This window comes from Mustela lutreola, chromosome 11, assembly GCF_030435805.1.
Source record: "Mustela lutreola isolate mMusLut2 chromosome 11, mMusLut2.pri, whole genome shotgun sequence".
Lineage (NCBI taxonomy): Eukaryota > Metazoa > Chordata > Mammalia > Carnivora > Mustelidae > Mustela > Mustela lutreola.
In genome coordinates this window covers 37,592,894-37,612,840 of record NC_081300.1, presented here as the reverse complement: position 1 = coordinate 37,612,840, position 19,947 = coordinate 37,592,894, and the positions used below count along the sequence as shown (strand labels likewise).

Below are 19,947 nucleotides of genomic sequence, written 5' to 3'. Positions count from 1 at the left end.
AAAGGAATGATCTGGAGAACAAGTGAAAGACTGGTCATAGGAAAGAAAGGGACTACTTGTCCTTGGAAACAGGAAAGGAGTGGCCCAATAAAGAAAAGGGGAATGTTTCAGGTAAATGGAAAGGCAGTTAGAAGAAATCATGTTGGATGGCATCTGTTTGAAGTCAAGGATGGGACTTCAGTTTTGAAAATAGGAAAAGATACATCTGATTCAAGTGCATACCTTTTTTTCAGAGTCCTCCAGAGAAACTAAACAAAGATAGGGTGTGTATGCATACGTAGAGAGATTTTTTTTTTAAGGAATCAGCTCAGAGGATTATGGAGACTGGCAGGGGCAAAATTTGCCGGGTGGGTTAGCAGGCTGGAGACTCAGGAAGAGCGGATATTGCAGTTCAAGTCCAAAGGTTATTTCCTGTTCATGGAAGGTCAATCTTTATTCTATGAAGGCCTTCAACTGATTGGAGGAAGCTCACCCACATCCTCAAGGACAATCTGCTTTATTCAAAGTCTGCCGATTTATTTATTTTTTAAAAAGATTTTATTATTCTTTCACAGAGAGAGACACAGCGAGAGAGGGAACACAACAGGGGAAGTGGGAGAGGGAGAAGTAGGCTTCCTGCTGAGCAGGGAGCCTGATGCAGGGCTTGATCCCAGGACCCTGGGATCATGACCCAAGTCAAAGGCAGACACCTAACGACAACTGAGCCACCCAGGCCACCAGGCGCCCCCAAAGTCTGCCAATTTAAATGTAAATCTACTCACAGAAATATCTAAAATAATATTTGGCCAAAGATCTGGGCACCGTGGCTCAGTCAAGTTGACATATAAAAATTAACCATCACACATCTATTTCCTTCGTTGCCTAACTCCAAGTTCTTCAAGAATCTGTTCTACTATCTCCTCAGAAAGCCTTCCTATCTGTCCATCCTCAGGTGGGAGTTTATATCCCCAAACTAAAGTCTCGGGCCACATTTCTTTAACTCCCACTGGAAATCTAGTCCCTGAGCATGGGGATTTTTTCCCACTTTTGTATCTTCAGCACCTCAGATGTCACCAGCAATATCCAAAGCACTGAATAAAAAGTTGACAAATATCTTTCAGCTTTACTACATTGTGAAGTCATTGAAAATAAGGACAGTCTTAAAACACGTTTTATGCCCAATACCTAGCACAAATTAAGAGCTCAACCAATGCTCACTGAAGGAATCAATGGGTAAGTCACTTACCAAAGGCTTACTCTGTATTTTTCCTTATCTCTGATTACTTGGATTTTATTCCAATATCAAAGACTTTTTCTGAAGAATTTACACAGACTTGCATTGCTATACATGCGGAGAAATTATACCAGCAGCTAGGATTCCAGATCAGAAACTGCTGGTGTAGGAATCAGATATTAGCAGTTTTTCAAGTCCTGTAGGTGATCCCGGGGGTTGGGGATCCCTATACTAGATAGGTAGAGGAGGGAAGATGTTCAGGAAGGTTAAGAATAGACAGAGCCTCTGTGGCAGGCAAGGCCATATGGGGACACTAGGAAAGAGGCTTCGAGCAGGCTCCAGAGGGAGAGTGAAGGCCACCCACAGAGAAGAGAGGGAGTACTGAAGAGAAAGATACTGGGGTGTTTCATAAACACTCTGAGTATTTACCACATACCAGGTACCATGCTAAGTGCTTTCCATGGATTTCCTCTTGCCTTCATAACAGTGCTGCAAGGTATACTATGTTATGTTGTTTTTCCAGATGAGGAAATTGAAGTTATATAATTTAATTAAGCTTTCTGATACCCTCCATCCAGTGACCAGAACAGCAACATTTCAAGCCTATGGTTATCGAACTGCAACTTTTATATTCTCTCCAGGTGAGGGTGGTCCTCAACCCTAACTGCACAGCAGAAGCACCCAAATGTATGCCCCACTTAAGAACTGTTATGGGAGGATCTCTGGGTAGGAGGTCTGAGCACCTATACTTTATTTTAAATCCCACTATGTTTCTGAAGTACTGCCACAGTAGAAAACCACTACCACAAACACCATAGATTCTCCTTTGTTTGGCCAACCTTCACACTGTGGGCTCAAAGGTGCTTTCATCCAGAAACAGACTTGACTCCATCAGTTTATAAATGGCCTGCCCCCAATTCAGATAAGGGAGCCTGAATGGTTACACATTTGCCAGGTAATTCGAGATGCTCTTAATAGGTGTCCACTTTGATGTTAGCAAGAGTTTTATCCCGTTGTTACTTTAAGTTAATAAAAGGATTACACCATGCCGAGTCTCTGACTTTCCACAAAGGGTCCTGCTCAGTGCCACTCTGCCTTTGTGGGTTTTATAACACAGCTGATGCTTTATACATCCTACCTCATTCCAAAAATAGTTAGGTAATGCAGGGCGACACACACATGCGTGCGTGCGTGGGCGCGCACACACACACACACACAGACACACACACACACCCCACAAATGAATCAGGCCATGGTGGATGTCACGAAGCAATTGTTAAGTTTAATATCAGATTTTCTTCTATTAATTTTGGGAACACCCAACTCATCTTTTTTTTTTTTTTTTTTTGTATAATAAAAGCTTACAGCTAATGTCCATGATCACTAACTTCATGTGAAATAAAACGCATTTGTGCAAGCTCCTGAAATCGTATCAAGATTAAGTCAGGTATGTAGGCAGAACAGTAACCTGATGAATTTAATATCAATCCCAATAAGAAAGATTAGGGAGCAAAAACCGTTTTTGATAATATAGAGCAGATATTTGTTATGATACCTATTCTTGATAATACAGAGCAGAAGTTCTCTACCCTGGCTTCATATTAGAATCGAGGGGATATTTTAAACAAATAAATGCTCAGAACCCACCCCCAGAGATTGATTAGACTGATAGAATTGGTCCACTTTGGCCTTGACCTTGTTACTATGAAAGCTCACGTTTCTCTTACCTTCCCCAGGCCTTCCACTGTTGTAAAAGATGGGCATTAAATGAGAGTATTATGATTCACATAATTACTCTCGATGATGGTGGTGATGATGGTGATAGGAGCTCTAATTGAATTTGCTATGTGCTAAGCAATGTTACCCAGTGAGTACTTAATATAGCTATTTTATGGGAGAAATATTGTTACCATCTTTTTCCAGATGAAAACCAGGTGTAGAGAGATTAAGTCAGTCAGTGTGGGACTTGGCAGAGGTAGAAGGTGAATTCAGAGTCTGCTCTAGTACCCCATATTCTTACAACCTCAAGGGAGATTATGAAATAACTAGATTATGTCATCTTCTCTCTCCCTCCCATCACGTTCTCTTTCCACCTTTTCTATTTTTTTCAGGGTCTAACCTGGTGCAGGCTCACCCATTATTAGGTGACAAGGAAAGGGAGATTTCTCCCCACTGCAATCTAACTCCCCAGTCTTCAAGATCCAAGGAAATACTGCTAGGTGGTTAATCTGTTTTGAAAAAGGAAACCTCTTTACTTCTCAATACAAGGGGAAAATTTAGAGCTTTAGAATCAGACAGATATATGATCAGATGCATGTGCCTTTATTTATTAATCCTAATAACCTGGGTAATTTAACCTGATACTCAGTTTCTTCATCTGTTAAATAGAAATAATAACGCCTAACTGATAGCTTGACAAGGATTAGGCAGAATAATGTGCATAAGGGTCCTCTACACATAGTAGGCACTCCCCATACACAGGTTGTCTTCCTTTTGACCCTGTTCTCGGTCCACATATACAACTAGCACCTTTTGCTCAACTTCTATATTTCTGCTTTCCTTTACTCCTTTAACCTCTGTGCTGAGAAGGCTGTATGGGGCTGAAAAAGCTGTGCATGAAAAAGGCCTGCCAGGTAGAGTAGTAGCTACCTATGGAAGTTTAGGGCTCTGAGAAAACATACTGGGGAAAAAAATGTCTCTTAAAACCTTATAACCACCACTCCTGCACTACCAATCCACCCAAATGCCTAAATTTCCCACTTCAGATATTACTGAGAAACTGCTAGAAGAGACTACATTTGTCTAAAGAAGGCAAAGGTCACCCGATGTTGTTTACACATGACTGCCTCTTCGCACTTGCCTGTGCCATCCCCTGAATGTGTGTAATGAGAGCAGGCAAAGGACTGGGAGAAGGCAGGTTCATTTTTTTAAACAAACAAAATCTTACTCGAGCACACGTCCACTATAGTCTTAAACTATAGAAAAGAAATTTGTTGGCAAACAACCTTTGAAGTTCCAGGGGTGCCTAGTTGCTGTGCTGTACAAGGAATACATTCTCACCTTTCTTCATACTTCTACTACTTAAAGGTACAATAAAATGGACGTCATTCTTGTCTGTAAGATTCTGACTCTTCAGAGGGCATGGCTGTTATTTCAGTGCGCCATAGAGTACTTCTCCTCTTTCTCAACTCTTTCTTCCCTGTACAGTTAATTTCCTGTGAGGTTTATTTCATTTTCTTGACACAGCTGAGTTGTTGGTTTCTTGTCAAGCATTTGACCCGTGTTTTCAATCTTTGCATTTTTCTGATTCTAAAGATGCACAATGGCTTTGAAAAGGATTAACATATGTAAGCTTTTATATTCTCTGGATAATTTGCTACATATATGATTAATTTTTTTCAAAAGTTTTAAGGAAGCATTTTCTTGAGGGCATACATGTGTCTTCAAAGCTTCCCATCTAAGTGGCCTCTAAGATCTTATCATTTTTATTATATCCAGCTCCTAGTGGCCACTATCGGTGCCATCTCCAAGGGTAGCAAACAAATGTCTCATCATCAACAAGCATTCAGACTCTGGATCTGACAATCCTTATTAGCGATTTTTCCAAACATATCTTTGTGTTTCAACCTTCCCCCCCCCCCCCCGTTCACTGAGTTCACTCTTTCCATCCCTTACTTTCATAGGAAAGTAGTTTCAAATGTTCCTAAAGACTGGACATTTTATCAAAACTTTTCTTCAATAATATCTATAGTTGTGTTTTACTCTTCTGACTTAAATTTTAAAATTATTTTGGTTTAAGTCACTGGGATTAAATGGATTCCAATATCCTTCAATGACTGTACTGTATTCTTCTTGTAATATCAACTATCACCTGATCTAGTTCCAGACAGATTTCTTTCCTTCATTTTTTTTCTAGAAAGTCTATTTTTATCTCAAAAAGTGAGACCTAGTCCATTTTTAAATATCTACCTTCATACTCAGCGTTTCAAGTAGCTTTGTTTCAAGTCTGACCTCCAACAAAGAGGTGTCCAGTGCTTCATACTCATTCTTAAAATGCCAGATCCTGTCATAAATTTTAACTTTGTCTTTCCTCTAGGACAGATAATATTCCATCCAGCTCTTTATCTCTTTGCTTATAAAGCAAGATTTTAACTATAGAAAATTCAGTGATAGCTGCTTATGCCACCATCTTCTGGGAAAATCTCAGGGTCCTGAACCTGGACTCACACCTGCAGGTGTAGTGCTCACAGCCTTGCACATGCCCTCCACGATAAGCCTGTGGTAAAGCATGCCTTTGTGTGCCTTTGTGGGGCCTTGGTGGCACCTTCAGAGCTTCAGGTTGCTAGATCCCTCTTGGTCACATGGGACTACTGGGAAGCCACATTCCACTCAGAACCAAGTCAGCCACTGACAGTCAAGATGAACCAGTGGGGAGGGGCGTGGAGGGGGTCAAGAATGTGGACACATTTCCTCTCATTTTTGTCTCATCATGGAACACAAATAAAGTAGTGATATTTGTGTGACCTCCAGAGAAGATGAGTAAGGATGTTTATGGACTCAGCCCACCTGAAAACCATAAGTATACAATCCAGGAGTTGTCATACCTGTGAACCTTCCAAGATTTCTGGCTGTCAGTGAACTCCCTGTCCATGTCATATGCTAAGGCTTCTTCTTCTCTGTATCAGGCTTCCAGGCTAGAGTCCCAGAGATGCATTCTGCCCTGAGAAGTCTCCCCAAAACACAGCCTACACCAGTTTATTGTTGGTCATTAATAGTATGTGTGCATGTTGGGATAAAGAACCTTAAGAGCATTTTTGCTTGGCTTTAAATTATGATTGTAGATTTTTCTTTTATCCTTTTAATTCTGTCCATTTTTCCTTCATGTATTTTAAAGCTGTTTTTGGTTGTATGTCATCTTGATGAGTTGTTCCTTTTATTACTATGAAATGCCTCTCCTGGTATCTGATAATAGAGGTATTAGAGTCTGATGGTTTCAGTGTGTTTTCATACAGACACACTCACATTTTTATGATATATCTTTTTGTACTCTTACTTTCAACAAGTTTATGTTTTTATATTTAAAGTGTATTTTTTTTAAAAAAGCATATAGTTTGGTAGTGTTTTTCTGTTCAGTTTGACAACAGAGTGGTTATTATATTACATTTAATGTAATGTTAGCTTTAAGTCTGTAATCTTGGTATTTGTTTTCAGTTTTGTTTACCTGTTCCTTCTCGTGTTCCTCATTTTTTGCCTATTTTTGAGTAAATTAAATATCTCACCATTCTATTTTATCCCCTGTATTGATTGTTTTCACTATACCTTAGTGGAATGTTTTCCCCCCCAGTGGTTGTATCTTGAGATTACACAATATGCATCTTTAACTTATCATTGTGTCTTTCAAATAATATTACTAAAAGAACAATATTAAGAATTTTACAAGACTACAATTCCATTTATTCATTTGCTATTCTTTGTTTCCTTTTCATCTTGTGTTGTATTTACTCATAGGTAAATATATTATTATTTTGCATTAAATAGTCATTAGCTTTTATAGATAGAAGATAGATGATAGATAGATAGATAGATAGATAATTTTTTAAAAGGCGTTTAATACTTATCCAGATGTTTATCCATTTATCCAGTCTACTACTTTTCATTCCTGTGTGTGGATCCAGGCTTCCATCAGGAATAATTTCCTTTGAACTTGAAAAATTTTCTTTCTCATCTCTTGTAATACATATCTGCTGAAAATGAATGCTTTCAACTTTTGCCTGTTTTATTTTACTCTCACACTGAAAGATATTTTTTGTGAAACAGTGACAGCCATCTTAACAGTTACTTTACTTCAGGACTTTGCAGTTACCATATTGTCTTAAGGCAAACCAATGTTTTAGATGAAAAGCTTGACATTCTCAAAGTTGTTCCCTATATATGATGCTGTTTTCCCTTGTTGCCTTTAAGATTTACTCTTTCTCTTTATTTTTAAGGAGTTTAGTTATAAAATGGCTCACCTTATTGTTGTTATTATTGGTTTTATGTCTCTTTCTTTCTTTGTTGTTACATTTTTCCTATTTGGGTTTCAGTTAACTTTTCTCACACATGGGTTGAAATCCTTCAATTTTGGAGAATACTCACCTCTTCAAATATTTCTTCTGCCCCATTCTCTCTTTCATAGCCTTCTGAGGCTTCATTTATACATATGTTAGACCATCAATATTGTGTTGCAATCACAAATTTTCTGTTCTATTTTCTTTACTCTTTTTTTCCTCTTATGTTTCAATTTGGATGATTTTATTGACTTGTCTTAAATTTTACTGATTCTCTCTTCTGCTGGGTTCAGTCTACTATTTAACCCACTAAATGAGTCTTATATTTATGGTATCATAATTTTTCATTTTTATCATTTCCATTTGGTTCTTGCTTTTTTTTTTTTAAGATTTATTTATTTATTTGAGAAAGAGTGAGATCAGGGAAAGGGACAGATAAAGAGGGAGACAAGCAGACTTCCCGCTGAGTTGGGAGCTTGACTCGGGGCTTGATCCCAGGAGCCTGAGACCATGAACTGAGTTGAAGTCAAGAGCCAGATGCTCAACTGACTGAGCCATCCAGGCACCTCTCCATTTAGTTCTTTCTTACTGTACCTATATCACTGCTGAAATTCCTCAACTGTTAATACATGCTCCCTTCTTTTTCCATTATATATTTTAACATATTTATCATAGCTTTCTTTTTAGTCTTTGCTCCAACATCTGAGCCATCTGTAGGTCTGCTTCTGTTGCTTATTTTTTAATTTTTATTAGGGAGACACATTTTTCTACTTCTTCACATGTTTTGTAATTTTTTATCGTATATCAATCATCATGGTTTCCATAGCAATAAATATTTATTCCCGGATACTCTAAAAGAAATAAGGTACAATAATGTTCTAGAACACTAATGTCTCTAGATGTCCATATTATAAGGAACAAAACTAGTACATAGAATAATTCAAGAAAGAGCTTGCCTCAAAAAACAAAATACACAAATTTGACCCATATGAGAATGACTATGACAACTTAACAGAGAAATGACATCAATGTTAGATATTACATTACCTTCCAACCGAAAGCAAACATAAAATGACTGCTGATAATCATTTTAAGATAATTTTCTTGTCTTGGCTGGGTTATGATTTAATTAACAGTTTAAGCAGAACTTCAGTTACAAACAAAATTTATTTTCACTTTTTAAGAGACATAGTTTTTGCATATGAAGGAATTATCTGTAATTATGTACATTCCTATATTTAATTCCACAGATATATGATGAAAGTGTTAATGGAAGAGACCACAACCTACGTTAGAATAAAAAGATAACTTATTTTAATTGAATGTTATACTTCACCATGTCTCATGTAGATAATTGTATACTTTGATGGAATTTAGTTTTCATTTTAGCAATATATATTTCATTTAACAATGTTGCCTCCCTGCCACATACATGCACCCAGTGTGAATTTTTTGGAATCATTTCATAGAGGTTGGAGAATTTGTTCCCTTTTTAAAGCAGTGCTGAAGACTGAATACAGAAAATTGCAGTAGAAATGGTGGATGAAATAAATACTTAATTTCACCCTCTCCCTCCCAAAGCCACCCTATGCTGACAGTAAACAAAAAGTGCTAACTAGAATAAAGAAAATGGGAGAACATAGAACAGTAGAGAGCTGTTGACATATATTTTGGAAAATGGCCAGGGAATGGATTAAGTGGTACTTGACTTAGCTGAGCAGGGATGTGGAAACCCTGGTGCCTGCAGAGGAGAGGCCAACAAGGTGCAAATAAGGAACACTCTAGAGAACCTGGGAAAGCACAAGGAGTGAAGGCAAATGGGGTTGCTGAAGCTAGAGGTGAGATATGGAGCTGAAAATAGGACTTGGCTGAGATTCTTAACAGGCAGACTCCCAAATCTTCTCTGCAACCTGTGCAGCCTGGCAACTACCCCCCACTCCCACCACAGGAGACAGGAGGTAGGGTGCCTTATTCTCTGGAGTGTCTTAACTAGGAAGGCTATAAACACAGCAGTCTTGGAAACAATAGCAGGTGTGGGTCAGGTGCAATACTAAAATCTGTTAGATCAAGTGAAAATCTGCATGGTCAATAGTAATAAACTCACCTCCCTTTCAAATCTTCTTAACTAGCTTTGCTCCCAGGATGCTGACAACTGGGCTAGAGCCTCCTAAATAGCACATTGGAGGAGGGGCTTCTCTGGAAGATCTGACTACCCCAGGGGGTAGAAATCTAGGGTGTTTCAGTAAAGGCTCAGCTTTGTCTAATCTCCTTAGAGTAATGTTCTAATGCCCATAATACATTGGTAAGCCAATAACTAGGGAATACCAGATATGGTGGAATGTCTCTAACATAAAAGAGACCAAAGCAAACAAACAAAAAATTGAAGGAAACTAAGACTGCAGGGAAGAAATGAAAGCTTAAAAAATCTATATTCTCATAGATATTAGAAAAGAAATTGGGTGCATGAACTAAAACATGGTGTTTTTTAAAAGGAGTGATTAGAGACAAATAGAACTCTTAGAAATTAAACGTATGTTAACAGAAATAGAATATTCAATGAAAGAGAGATGAGGAATTATTCCAGAGAGGAGGGGACAATAACATTAGTGGAAGAGAAAAAATAATAAAATGAGAGACTCTGCTTAAGGGGTCCAACATCCCACTAAAAGGAGTTTAGTTTCAGAATAAAATAACAGAGGAAATAGAGTTCAGAAATTGCTTAAGAAATATAATAAAATTTCCCCAGAATTGGAAGATGTGGCTAAAAATCCCTCAAGTTGCAAATACAATCAGTTGTGGGAGGAAAGGGGCCAACACTGACCGTGTTGGCCTATCACAATACATGATAGTGTACGATCATGAGATATTAGAACACTGGGGATAAAGAAGAAACAATAGGGGTTCCAGGGTGCCACAGCTGGGTAAGTGAATGACTCTCAGTTTCAGCTAATGTCATGATCTCAGGATGGTGAAATCAAGTCCCCCTGAGCTGGGCTCCGTTCTCAGCTTGGAGTCAGCTTGAGATTCTCTCTCTCCCTCTCCCTCTGCCCCTCTGTTCATGCTTTCTCTCTCTCAAATAAATCTTTAAATAAATCTTTAAATCTCTCTCAAATAAAATCTTTAAAAAAAGAAGAAATAATAAATGGATCAGTAACAGAATGACCTCTTGAAAACAATACTAGAAAGTAAAAGACAGTGAAGAAATTACTTGATGTTTCTGGAAGAAATGTATTTCCAAACAATGAATTCTGTATCTAGTCAACTTAGCAATTAGTGGAAGGAAAGAATAAAGATATTTTCAAGCATTCAAATTCTCCAAAAATGTATTTGCCCCAAGTATGTTTCTCAGGAAGCTACGAGGGGCAGTCCCAACATGACAGCTCAGGAGCTCTGTTGCCACAGTAAGGACCCGGGGGTTGGGACTTAGGGGCTGAAAAAAATAGTTGACGTAATTGTCTATATTAAGAAGAATATTATATATTTAATGAAGAGTTTGAAAAAATGTAATGATGGGCAAATAAAAGTTAAACACACAAAAATATGACTCAAATGCCGGTGTCAGAGAGAAAAAAAAAAAAACTGTGTAAATGAAAGGAAGTGGAGTCATAAATCCCATGTGGTTTACATGTGAACAATATATGCATAGCAAAGGTAATGTAAACACTGATTAGTGCTTCACCTAGTATTGTGTATCTAAATTGGGAGGATTAAGGAAAGGAAAGTATGTATGTGTGTTTGTATATGTGCATGTGTAAATGAGAAAGAGGGAGGCAAGAAGGGAGAGATATATTGAAAGCACACCTGCTGGAGGAAGTGTCCTTAAGAACTAAAGATAAGGATTTAGCAGGAGACCAATAGATACTATCAACATTGGAAAAATAAAAAAATAATAATAAGCGTGTGAGAGTGCTGAGTATCCTTTAGGAATATGGAGTGATTATCGTAATTAATGGTTAAGAGTTGAAAGTGGTTGACTCTGGGATTTAAGGAGGGGAGGGGTAGGGATGGGCTGGGACATTCTTTTAAGCTCTATCCTATGTGGCTTTTAAAAATATGTGCATGAATTTTTTTTTAAATATATGAAAGTGACATTTAAAGAAACTGAATGCAATAAGTACTAGAGCTCAGTGGCTTTCAAGCTGAGCTTCCCAGGTTCATGGACGCTTCTGCAGGGACTGTTTTATAGAAGAGGGTCCTGGGTCAGCCTCCCACATGAGTCTCTGCTAAAGGAGTTCTGCCTTGTCATTGTTAAGTTTCCATGAACTAATTCCTTTGAACAAAGGGTTCCATAGAAAAACCACCACCAACAACAAACAAGTTTGAAAAGCCATGTGCATATCTGGAGAAAAAGCTGCTCCCAGACAAACAAGCTGAATATAATAACTATCAGACTTGATTCAGTCTGGTTATCCCTTGTCATTTTCTTAAGCTGCACAAAGCAGAATTGTCCCATTTCTAACTCTTGATAAATTTCAAGAAGCTTGGAGTAGAACCAGTTTTTTGGGAGGTTCAAATATGGGCTGGACTTATGATTATGAAATTTTGCACAGGTTTGAAATGATGATATTAAGGACATGCTTGCTTTGCTCCCAAACCAAATTATACCCTCACTTCTTTAGAGGCATCAAGTATGGCATATGTTGCTAGAGTTCAAATTAGTGGTACAGTAAGGCTATCATTCTATCCTGAGGATGACTTTGGACATTCTAGTTTTGTCTAGGGATGGATATTTTATGATTGCTCTCTAAGGACACCTGGGTGGCTCAGCTGGTTAAGTATCTGCCTTGGGCTTACTTAGGCATGATCTCAGGGTCCTGGGATTGAGTCGCGTGTCAGGCTGTCTGCGCAGTGAGGAATCTGCTTCTTACTCTCACTCTTCCTCTGTGCTCGCTCCCTCTCTCCCTCAAATAAATAAATAAAATCTTTAAAAAAAAATAGATCAAAGTTGTGATTTTTTAAAAATAATTGTACTCTAATTAGGGTTAATTTTGGTCCCACACACACGCACTCACACACACACACACGAAATACCCCTACCCCAGCTTAAAGGAAAAGATACAAATAAAACCTTTATTTTTAACACAGAAGATAATCTTTTATAAACATGGAGTATTGGTTGTTTCCTGGGGTATCTCACCTCTCAAAAACAAATGTCCTTATCTTGGTGAATTTAATTTAAGGCAAATCATATGCTGAAACAGATACTACTAAGAAAACTATTCCCTTAGTCAACCAATATCTATCTCTCCCCCTCCCTACCCATATACATGGTGTGTAGTGTTGTACTTCTTCTGTGGACTTCCATTATTTCTCAATCTAACATAACTAAAAGTATCTTTGAAAAATAACTACATATAATTTTATATAGGGGAAAGCATATAATATAGATTTATTCATATTTATATATCATATCTATTTATTTATATATCTAATATAGATATGTTTTACATATCTTATATATTCTACATATTTTACATGCATATCTCATATGAGGTTGATAACAACTCTGAAAATTTGTATTCTCATTGTAAAGGTGAGGACATAGTAAGCCCTTGGAGTTTGATCTGTCCTGGGTTGCATAGCTGTCAGGCGTAAAGGCAAAAGTTATCTGTATTTTTAGAGTATCTGTCTACTTGGGCCAAATAGCTCTTAATGAGTAAAAAGTATAATCTTTGTCAAAAGTATATATAGATACCCATCCTGGGAACAGAGAGAGATACAGGAAACAAAACGCAAGATAAGGAAACTGATCAAGAAGGTTTATTTAGACAAGGGTGAAGAGGATTTCTTACCCATACCAAAGAAAACCAATTTTAGCAACCACAATAACACAACAAAACAATTAGCATTGACTTTTCAAAACGGTTTATGTAACCAAATATATCTTTATGTTTAAGATCCATGTCCATGTCATGAAGTGTCCAAAAGACATAAATTTCATACTACCAGATCTTGAAAAGTAAAGACCTAACTTAGGTGTTTCATGAGAAGAAATCACAAAATACATAGCCAGATGTCCTACGGCCAGACATCCCAAACCACCCCTCTAACTCTTTCTCTCCTCCAACTCTACCTCATCAAAGTAGCTGCTGCCTAGTCTGGCTTACAGCCTGGCACCTGCTTCTAGTGCACCAGATTCATTCCCTGCTCCCTTCCTTTCTTCTCACTTGTCCCTTTAAGTTCACTCTTTTCTTTGGATATTTTCCCCCATACACTTCTTAAAATTAACATAAGCCCCCTTCAGCTTCATCCGTGTCTTTTTCCATATTGAAGAGCCTCCTCATTCCCCTTCCCCTTCCAACATCCACCTGCCATTCAACAGACCCAGAGGAGAAATAGAGATGCCTCTTCAAAAGCCAGAAGGAGAATGAGATGAGAAAAAGCTGCAGTAACTTTAGTTTGAATATTTTGTGTGTGTGTGTGTGTGTGTGCGTGCGTGCGTGTGTGTGTGTGTGTACCTAGAAATCATTTTTATAGGACTCCTGCTAGTCTTAACCTTTCCTTCTAATGCCTACAGAAGTTATAACATAGTAGAAAATCATGGTGCGTGTACATTTATATAACATGATTTTTAATCTAAGCATTAGCCCATGTCTTTCTGTTGTCATAAAAAGTATCATTGTTCCCACTCTACCAAACATGATGCTATTGTTAGTATATTCATACATACAGACCTTTCCATAATTAGGGCTATTTTCATGCCATATGTATTCAAAATGAGTGCCCATTTCATCCAATTTTTAAATTGATTGGCATTTAATAGTATTATACATAACATGCTGCTGTTTTGAATCTCTTCCATATCTGTTGTTATAGCCTCCATTTTTAAATGTTTTTTAATGTATAGTTTTCTATTTTTTCTTGGGAAGTGTCTATTTTAATTGCTTTCAAAGAACTATAGTTTGGATTTATTAATTGTTCCTTGGGGGGGGGGGAACTACTCACCACTCCTCTCACACACACACACATAAATGTATTTTTGTATAGTGTCTTAGTCCATTCAGGCTGCTATAACAATACACCCCTGACTGGGTGACTTATAAACAGTAAGAATTTATTTCTCATAGTCTGAAAGCTGGAAGTCCAGGATCAAGACACTAACAAGTTCATTGTCTAGTGAGGGCCTGTTTCCTGGTTCATGGAGGGCCATCTTTTGCTGTATTCTCACATGGTATAAGGGACAAAGGCGCTCTCTGGAGGTCTCACTTGAAGGGCACTGATCCCATTAATGAGGGCACCACCCTCAGGACCTAATCAACTTCCAAAGGCCCCACTTCCTAATGCCATCATATTTCAAATTATGTTTCAATATATGGGTTGGGGGTGTGCATATATATATATATATATATATGTATATATATATATATATATATATTTTTTTTTTTTTAAGTTATATGCTGGGGTGCTTGGGTGGCTCAGTGGGTTAAAGCCTCTGCCTTCGGCTCAGGTCATGATCCCAGGGTCCTGGGATCGAGCCCCACATTGGGCTCTCCGCTCAGCAGAGAGCCTGTTTCCTCCTCTCTCTCTGCCTGCCTCTCTGCCTACTTGTGATCTCTGTCTGTCAAATAAATAAATAAAATCTTAAAAAAAAAAAAAACAGTTATATGTAAAAGACCAAAAAAATCATCTGAAAAACCATCCTTCTGAGAATATTATCTATGCTAGTTTCTAAAGATCCCAACAAGGATAAAAATAACAGGGACCACTTGCTTTTCAATGACCCGATTCTTTATCCACATAGGTCCTTTACAGATCATCTGTAAGATCTGAGTTTGAGCACCTTACTCACCCCATAAGGAGCCTCCTACTAGCATTTGCCATCCACAGAACTGTGCTAATATAGTCTATTTCTGGAGAATGGAGCACAGATTAACTGCTTGTTCATGATAAATCAAGGGTATTTGATTTGCCTGTTACATGCCCAGTTTTCTTTGGAAGCAAGCCCTGGAAGCTATTTTTCTGATCAAATCCTAACTCTTGTGTTAGTGCTTATGATAGAGAAAAATAACATTTACTCATGATAAAGACTGAATTCTAGCAATTATAAATCTTATCAATTACCTTGTGCAGGTTCAGGGGAAAGGAAAACAGGAAAAAGAATTCTCATTATGCTCACTCAACCTTGAGGCTGGACTAATGCGGACTGTTCTAGAATTTCCATGACAGGCACAGATGCAAACATAAGGGGAGATAAAGTTGGTAACCCAAGAACATATCTGATTGATAAATGTTACACTATAAGGAGTGGCTAGTAACAATTCAAAAAGAAAATCATTACAGCTCAGTAGCTAATACAAAATATTAGAAGGACCTAATATTTCCTTTTTTTTCTCTATTTTTCTTAGAAGTCAGCAATCTCAACAAGAATGATCTTAGCAATATTTTCCATGTTGGTTTTTAGAGCTAATCACTCACACAGACACAAGAGTTATGATTTTTTTTTCTTCAGCAAAGGGACTCAGTACCTAATATAACTTCTATATAATCTTTCGGTTAGTGGCTTGAAAAAGGATAATTTTCCCCCAAACCATTAAGATAGATATATAGCGAGCCAATATATAACCATTTTCCATAAATTAAAATATGTGCTTTTACATAAACAGTTCTTTATTTTCAAAAAGCATTTCTTGACTGTCAGTTACATGCTAGTGTTCACTAGATACAACATAAGCGAATTGTGTGGCTAAACGTGTGAACCAGACAGCGTAGCATCAACCCTGTCCTTCTCGGCCCAGTTGATGTGAGTTTTGACACCATCCATTAGCCTTGGGGAGGAGTGTTTTGATAGAGGAAGAAGACACACAAGGACAGAGACATGTGCATCTGCTTTTGGGTGAGTGATTATTATTTTCTATTTATTTATGAAGTAATCTGGATACGCCCATCTATCAGCATTGCACATAGCTTGAAATGTCCCTAAGACAACCAACTTTGAGAATAAGAATAAGGAAAGTTTCTTCCTCCTCTACCAACTTCTTTTAATTTTTTTTTAAAGGACATCTAGTAACAGGTTTATGGAGTGGGCAAGCTGGCAGGATGCCAATCTATACTGGCCATCAAAATATCACCAAAATACATTAGTCACGTGATGCCTGCTCAAGCGTTCACTCATGGTTCCCTAACACGGTCTTGTTCAGATGTGACACCAGACCACCTAGAACAGAAAATGTAAACCCAGCCACAAGCAAACAGAGTGAAGGCTGTCTTTTTGGAGTCAACCTTTTGCCGCTGCATATTTTTGAGATGTGTGTACAAGTTGCAAGGAGCAGCTGAGACCACACCACTACCCTGAGCCCAGCCAGCTGACAGTTGCCCAGAATTGGCAGCCACAGTCAGATGAAATTTGGAAAGCCAAAATGCGTGGGGTTGTGGTTTGCCTGATTGCTGAAATGATAAATGCTTTATTGCGCCTTTCAAGAAATTGTCTGGTCCATAAAATGTCATACAGTACATTCACTCTTATAAACATGGAGAGGTAAGTTACTTGCAGCAGCAGCAAAACTTTTGGCCCCAGTGCCCACTAAATAAATACTAAACACAAGTTTATTAGTAGTGATTTGAAGGGACTGTACTTTGGTCATCCTTGTCCAACCCTATTTGAGGAAACATATCTTTTTCTCATTTCCATGCACTCAGTTTTTGTTTGTTCAGGTGTGTGTGTGTGTGTGTGTGTGTGTGTGTGTATAGTTAGTCCTCACCAGTTTGCAAAACAGTCCTGGAAAAGAAGACTTGACAGGGAGATAGAAGTGGTTTTTTCCTATGTACCCTCTTCCCCTGCTGTCTGCAATATAAAATAGAGGATAATTGAAATCAGTTTTTCCACAATTCTTATGAACAAGGTTTTCTCTCACAGAAAAGCCACAGAATTGAACAGCTGCACTCCAGAATACTGTCAAGCAGGCAGCGTGACTGTTTCTTCCCCCACTGGGTCCCAGCACTTTGACTAATAAGGAAATTCAACTTTTAACACAAGATTTGCCATTTCACTTTTTTACTGCACGCATAGCCATTTGGGGTAAAATTACATGTCACTACGAAAACTTAAATGCTCTGCAACATCAAAGATACCTGTAATGCCCCCCCCCCAATATTGGCTCCATTCTCCTCAAAGTTAAGGGAAAAAAAAATCCAGGAAACTTACTTGTTCGTATTATGTGTACCTGGGGAAGTTTTTCATGCAGAGCAACAGAACAAAACTTGAGCTGCCTTGCTTTCTGCTTCCAGGAATGCCAATCAGAGAACATTCTTTTTCAGACAGCCAAGTTTGGAAGTCAGTTGGTTTCTGGCAGTAAGAAGGGGGAGGGGACGGCAGGAGGGAAAGCACAGTGAGTCCTCAGGCTGATCTGAAGTTTCCAAGTGTTTCCGTAATAGCCGTCAATGAAAGCATCTCCTTTCACCCACGCAGAGACAGGTAAAAAGACAGCTGAGTAAATGGGCATTAGGTGGAGAGGCAGCGGAAGCTCAGTCAGAGGAAGGAGGGGGGAGGCGGGAGGGCGTTTGAAAGCCTGCCATTGGTGAGCTTACCAAAGGCATCTGCCAGTGGAACTTCAATGGAATGTGAAACCAAATCATTTTCAAGTTAAAGATAGACACAGTATACACCAGGATCTAGAAGCTGGATTTTAAACGCCTATCGCTCCCTAGAATTTCAGAGAGTTCTGTTATGACCTCTGTCGTAATTAACAATTTGGATAAAGTTGGTTTTTCAAGTGACTGTGCTAAGAATTCATGGATGGTCTGGATGTCCTGGAATGAAAAGGATTTAGGAGCTCCTGGTGTACATACCCTAGGGTAAGTGAAAAGATTGGCTTTAAGGCGCATCGCTTCTCTGGGAAGGTGAACGTTGAATTTTTCTTTGTATTTGGGTAAATGAAAATGCAATCGTGAAGATTTTCCAGGACTGTCACTTTCTTACCTTTCTTGAGATATCTGGCATTTTACAAGTTATGTAGCAGAATGAAATAGAGTATTTCAGCTTAGTTTTTGAGATTTACCTTGCATGTCTGTCACTTCAGTTCTGCTTCAGTTTATTAGCCTTACTTACATTTTCCTCCCTTAACTCTTTAAACACCCGGCCATTATTGAATTACAATGTCCGTGGCTCTATGTCACAACAGCCATTAAATGTTACTGTGCTTGTGATGCCTTTGGTTGCAACTGTTTTATGGTGAGATGGAGGGTTTTCTTTGCCTGGCACAATGACACTTCCTAATTTAGAAAATGAAAAAGGAAATTAAATAAAAGAAGGGAAAAAGAGATGGCCTAAAGGTGGGACGAAAAGCACAAGGAGCCTTTAGAAGATAATCTGTGTTTTTAAAAAGAATGAGAAAAAAATAGGCAGTTTTCCATTGAAGAGAACAATTTATTAATAGAAGTTATTTTTTGGTGTCGCCTCATTAATTCCAAGCAGGTTCTCTTCCTCCAAAAGGCTGATATTTGCTAAGTGAATGGAGGCGTTCTGATCATATGAAACTTGAGAGTGGAGGAGGGAAGGTTGTCTTCTTTGCTGTGACCACACTGTGTTTTAAGGATTTCAAACTTTTTTCTTCAAAAGAAAGAATGACAAACTTCGGTTCTCTTCATGTTTTGACCATGTATAGGTTTTGTTTCTTATTTTGTCGAATGACCTCTCCACTCTGCTCTTCGAGACAGATTTCCCAAACTTGCACAGCATTCCTTCTGAATAAATACTGTCCATAATAGTCACAGAGGACATGGTGTGAATTGGAAATTCTCCTATATATGGGGAAAATAAATCTACTGACGTTCTCAGTACCGCGTGGGGCTGAACAGTTGTTCAGTGTAACTGGCTGGGTTTTGCCCTGTCAAATAGACCAGATTCTAATGAACTGAGTCAGCTCCACGAAGCACAAACAATGAATGACCTAACACGGATCTTTCAGTTTTTATAAGAATAAATAATATGCAGTGTTACCCTTCTAAAATGAAAAAATGAGCATTGTCTTGATAGAGTCACTTGATTCGACAACTACCGAATGATCTAGCAAGACCAAAACAAAATGTGAAGTTAACAAGGCTCAGTTTTGATGTCCTCACCCTCCTTTCTCTGCCTACTTTCCCCTCTTCCAGTCCAGTCCTCCTCCTCCTTCCGGCTGATGAATATCACTGCTCAGTACCCTTCCCTTCTTGCAGTCGAGACCTATCTTCCAGAAAGTTTGCAGTGAATTTTCACTTCATTTCTCCACAAGCGGATGGTACCTTGTATATTTTCCCTGGTGACATTGACTCCTGTTCCCCTTGCTTTGCTCAGCTGAGTCCTGATCTGTTCATCGTAGGAGTGAGCCTGGTAGAAATTGTAGGTGTTTCTGAGAAACTTATGAGCGTAAACACGTGTGTGCTCACTATATACACGTGAACATGCACAAGCACCCTTCCAGGTGACTTGTACTCAACTAATTTATTTCTGATTGAATTATACATCTAAAAAAAATTATATCAGGCCTTTCAGCGTGGGGTTTTGTTTTTGTTTTCAGTGTATCCAAAGAAAACCAAAAAAGAGCACAAAATTTTAAATTCTAAAATGTAAGTATTTTAAACCATGAGGCCAAATAGTGTTGACAAGGAGGATGAGTATTTCTCTGCTGCTGTCATGTCACTCATAGTTTCTAGTTCCCTGCTGAAATTTGTCAAGTTTGAGCTTTATTTCATTGAATATAGTACATGTAG

The 19,947-nt window shown here is 38.3% G+C and overlaps 1 protein-coding gene across 24 annotated transcripts in view; it reads left to right on the top strand.

Moving 5' to 3' along the window:
• The window catches only part of DTNA (dystrobrevin alpha), a 354,355-nt gene that overhangs the window by 75,669 nt on the left and 258,739 nt on the right, over positions 1-19,947 (top strand). For 5 of the 24 annotated variants that reach the window (XR_009345815.1, XM_059139260.1, XM_059139259.1 and 2 more), the window contains exon 1: positions 17,747-18,051. The exons of 2 other annotated variants lie outside the window; for them this stretch is intronic. The gene's annotated coding sequence lies outside the window, so the exon portion shown is untranslated. Of the gene's footprint in view, positions 1-17,648; positions 17,672-17,743; positions 18,052-19,947 lie in introns of those variants that run through there. 17 more of the 24 variants (XM_059139268.1, XM_059139267.1, XM_059139273.1 and 14 more) reach the window with 11 other exon arrangements.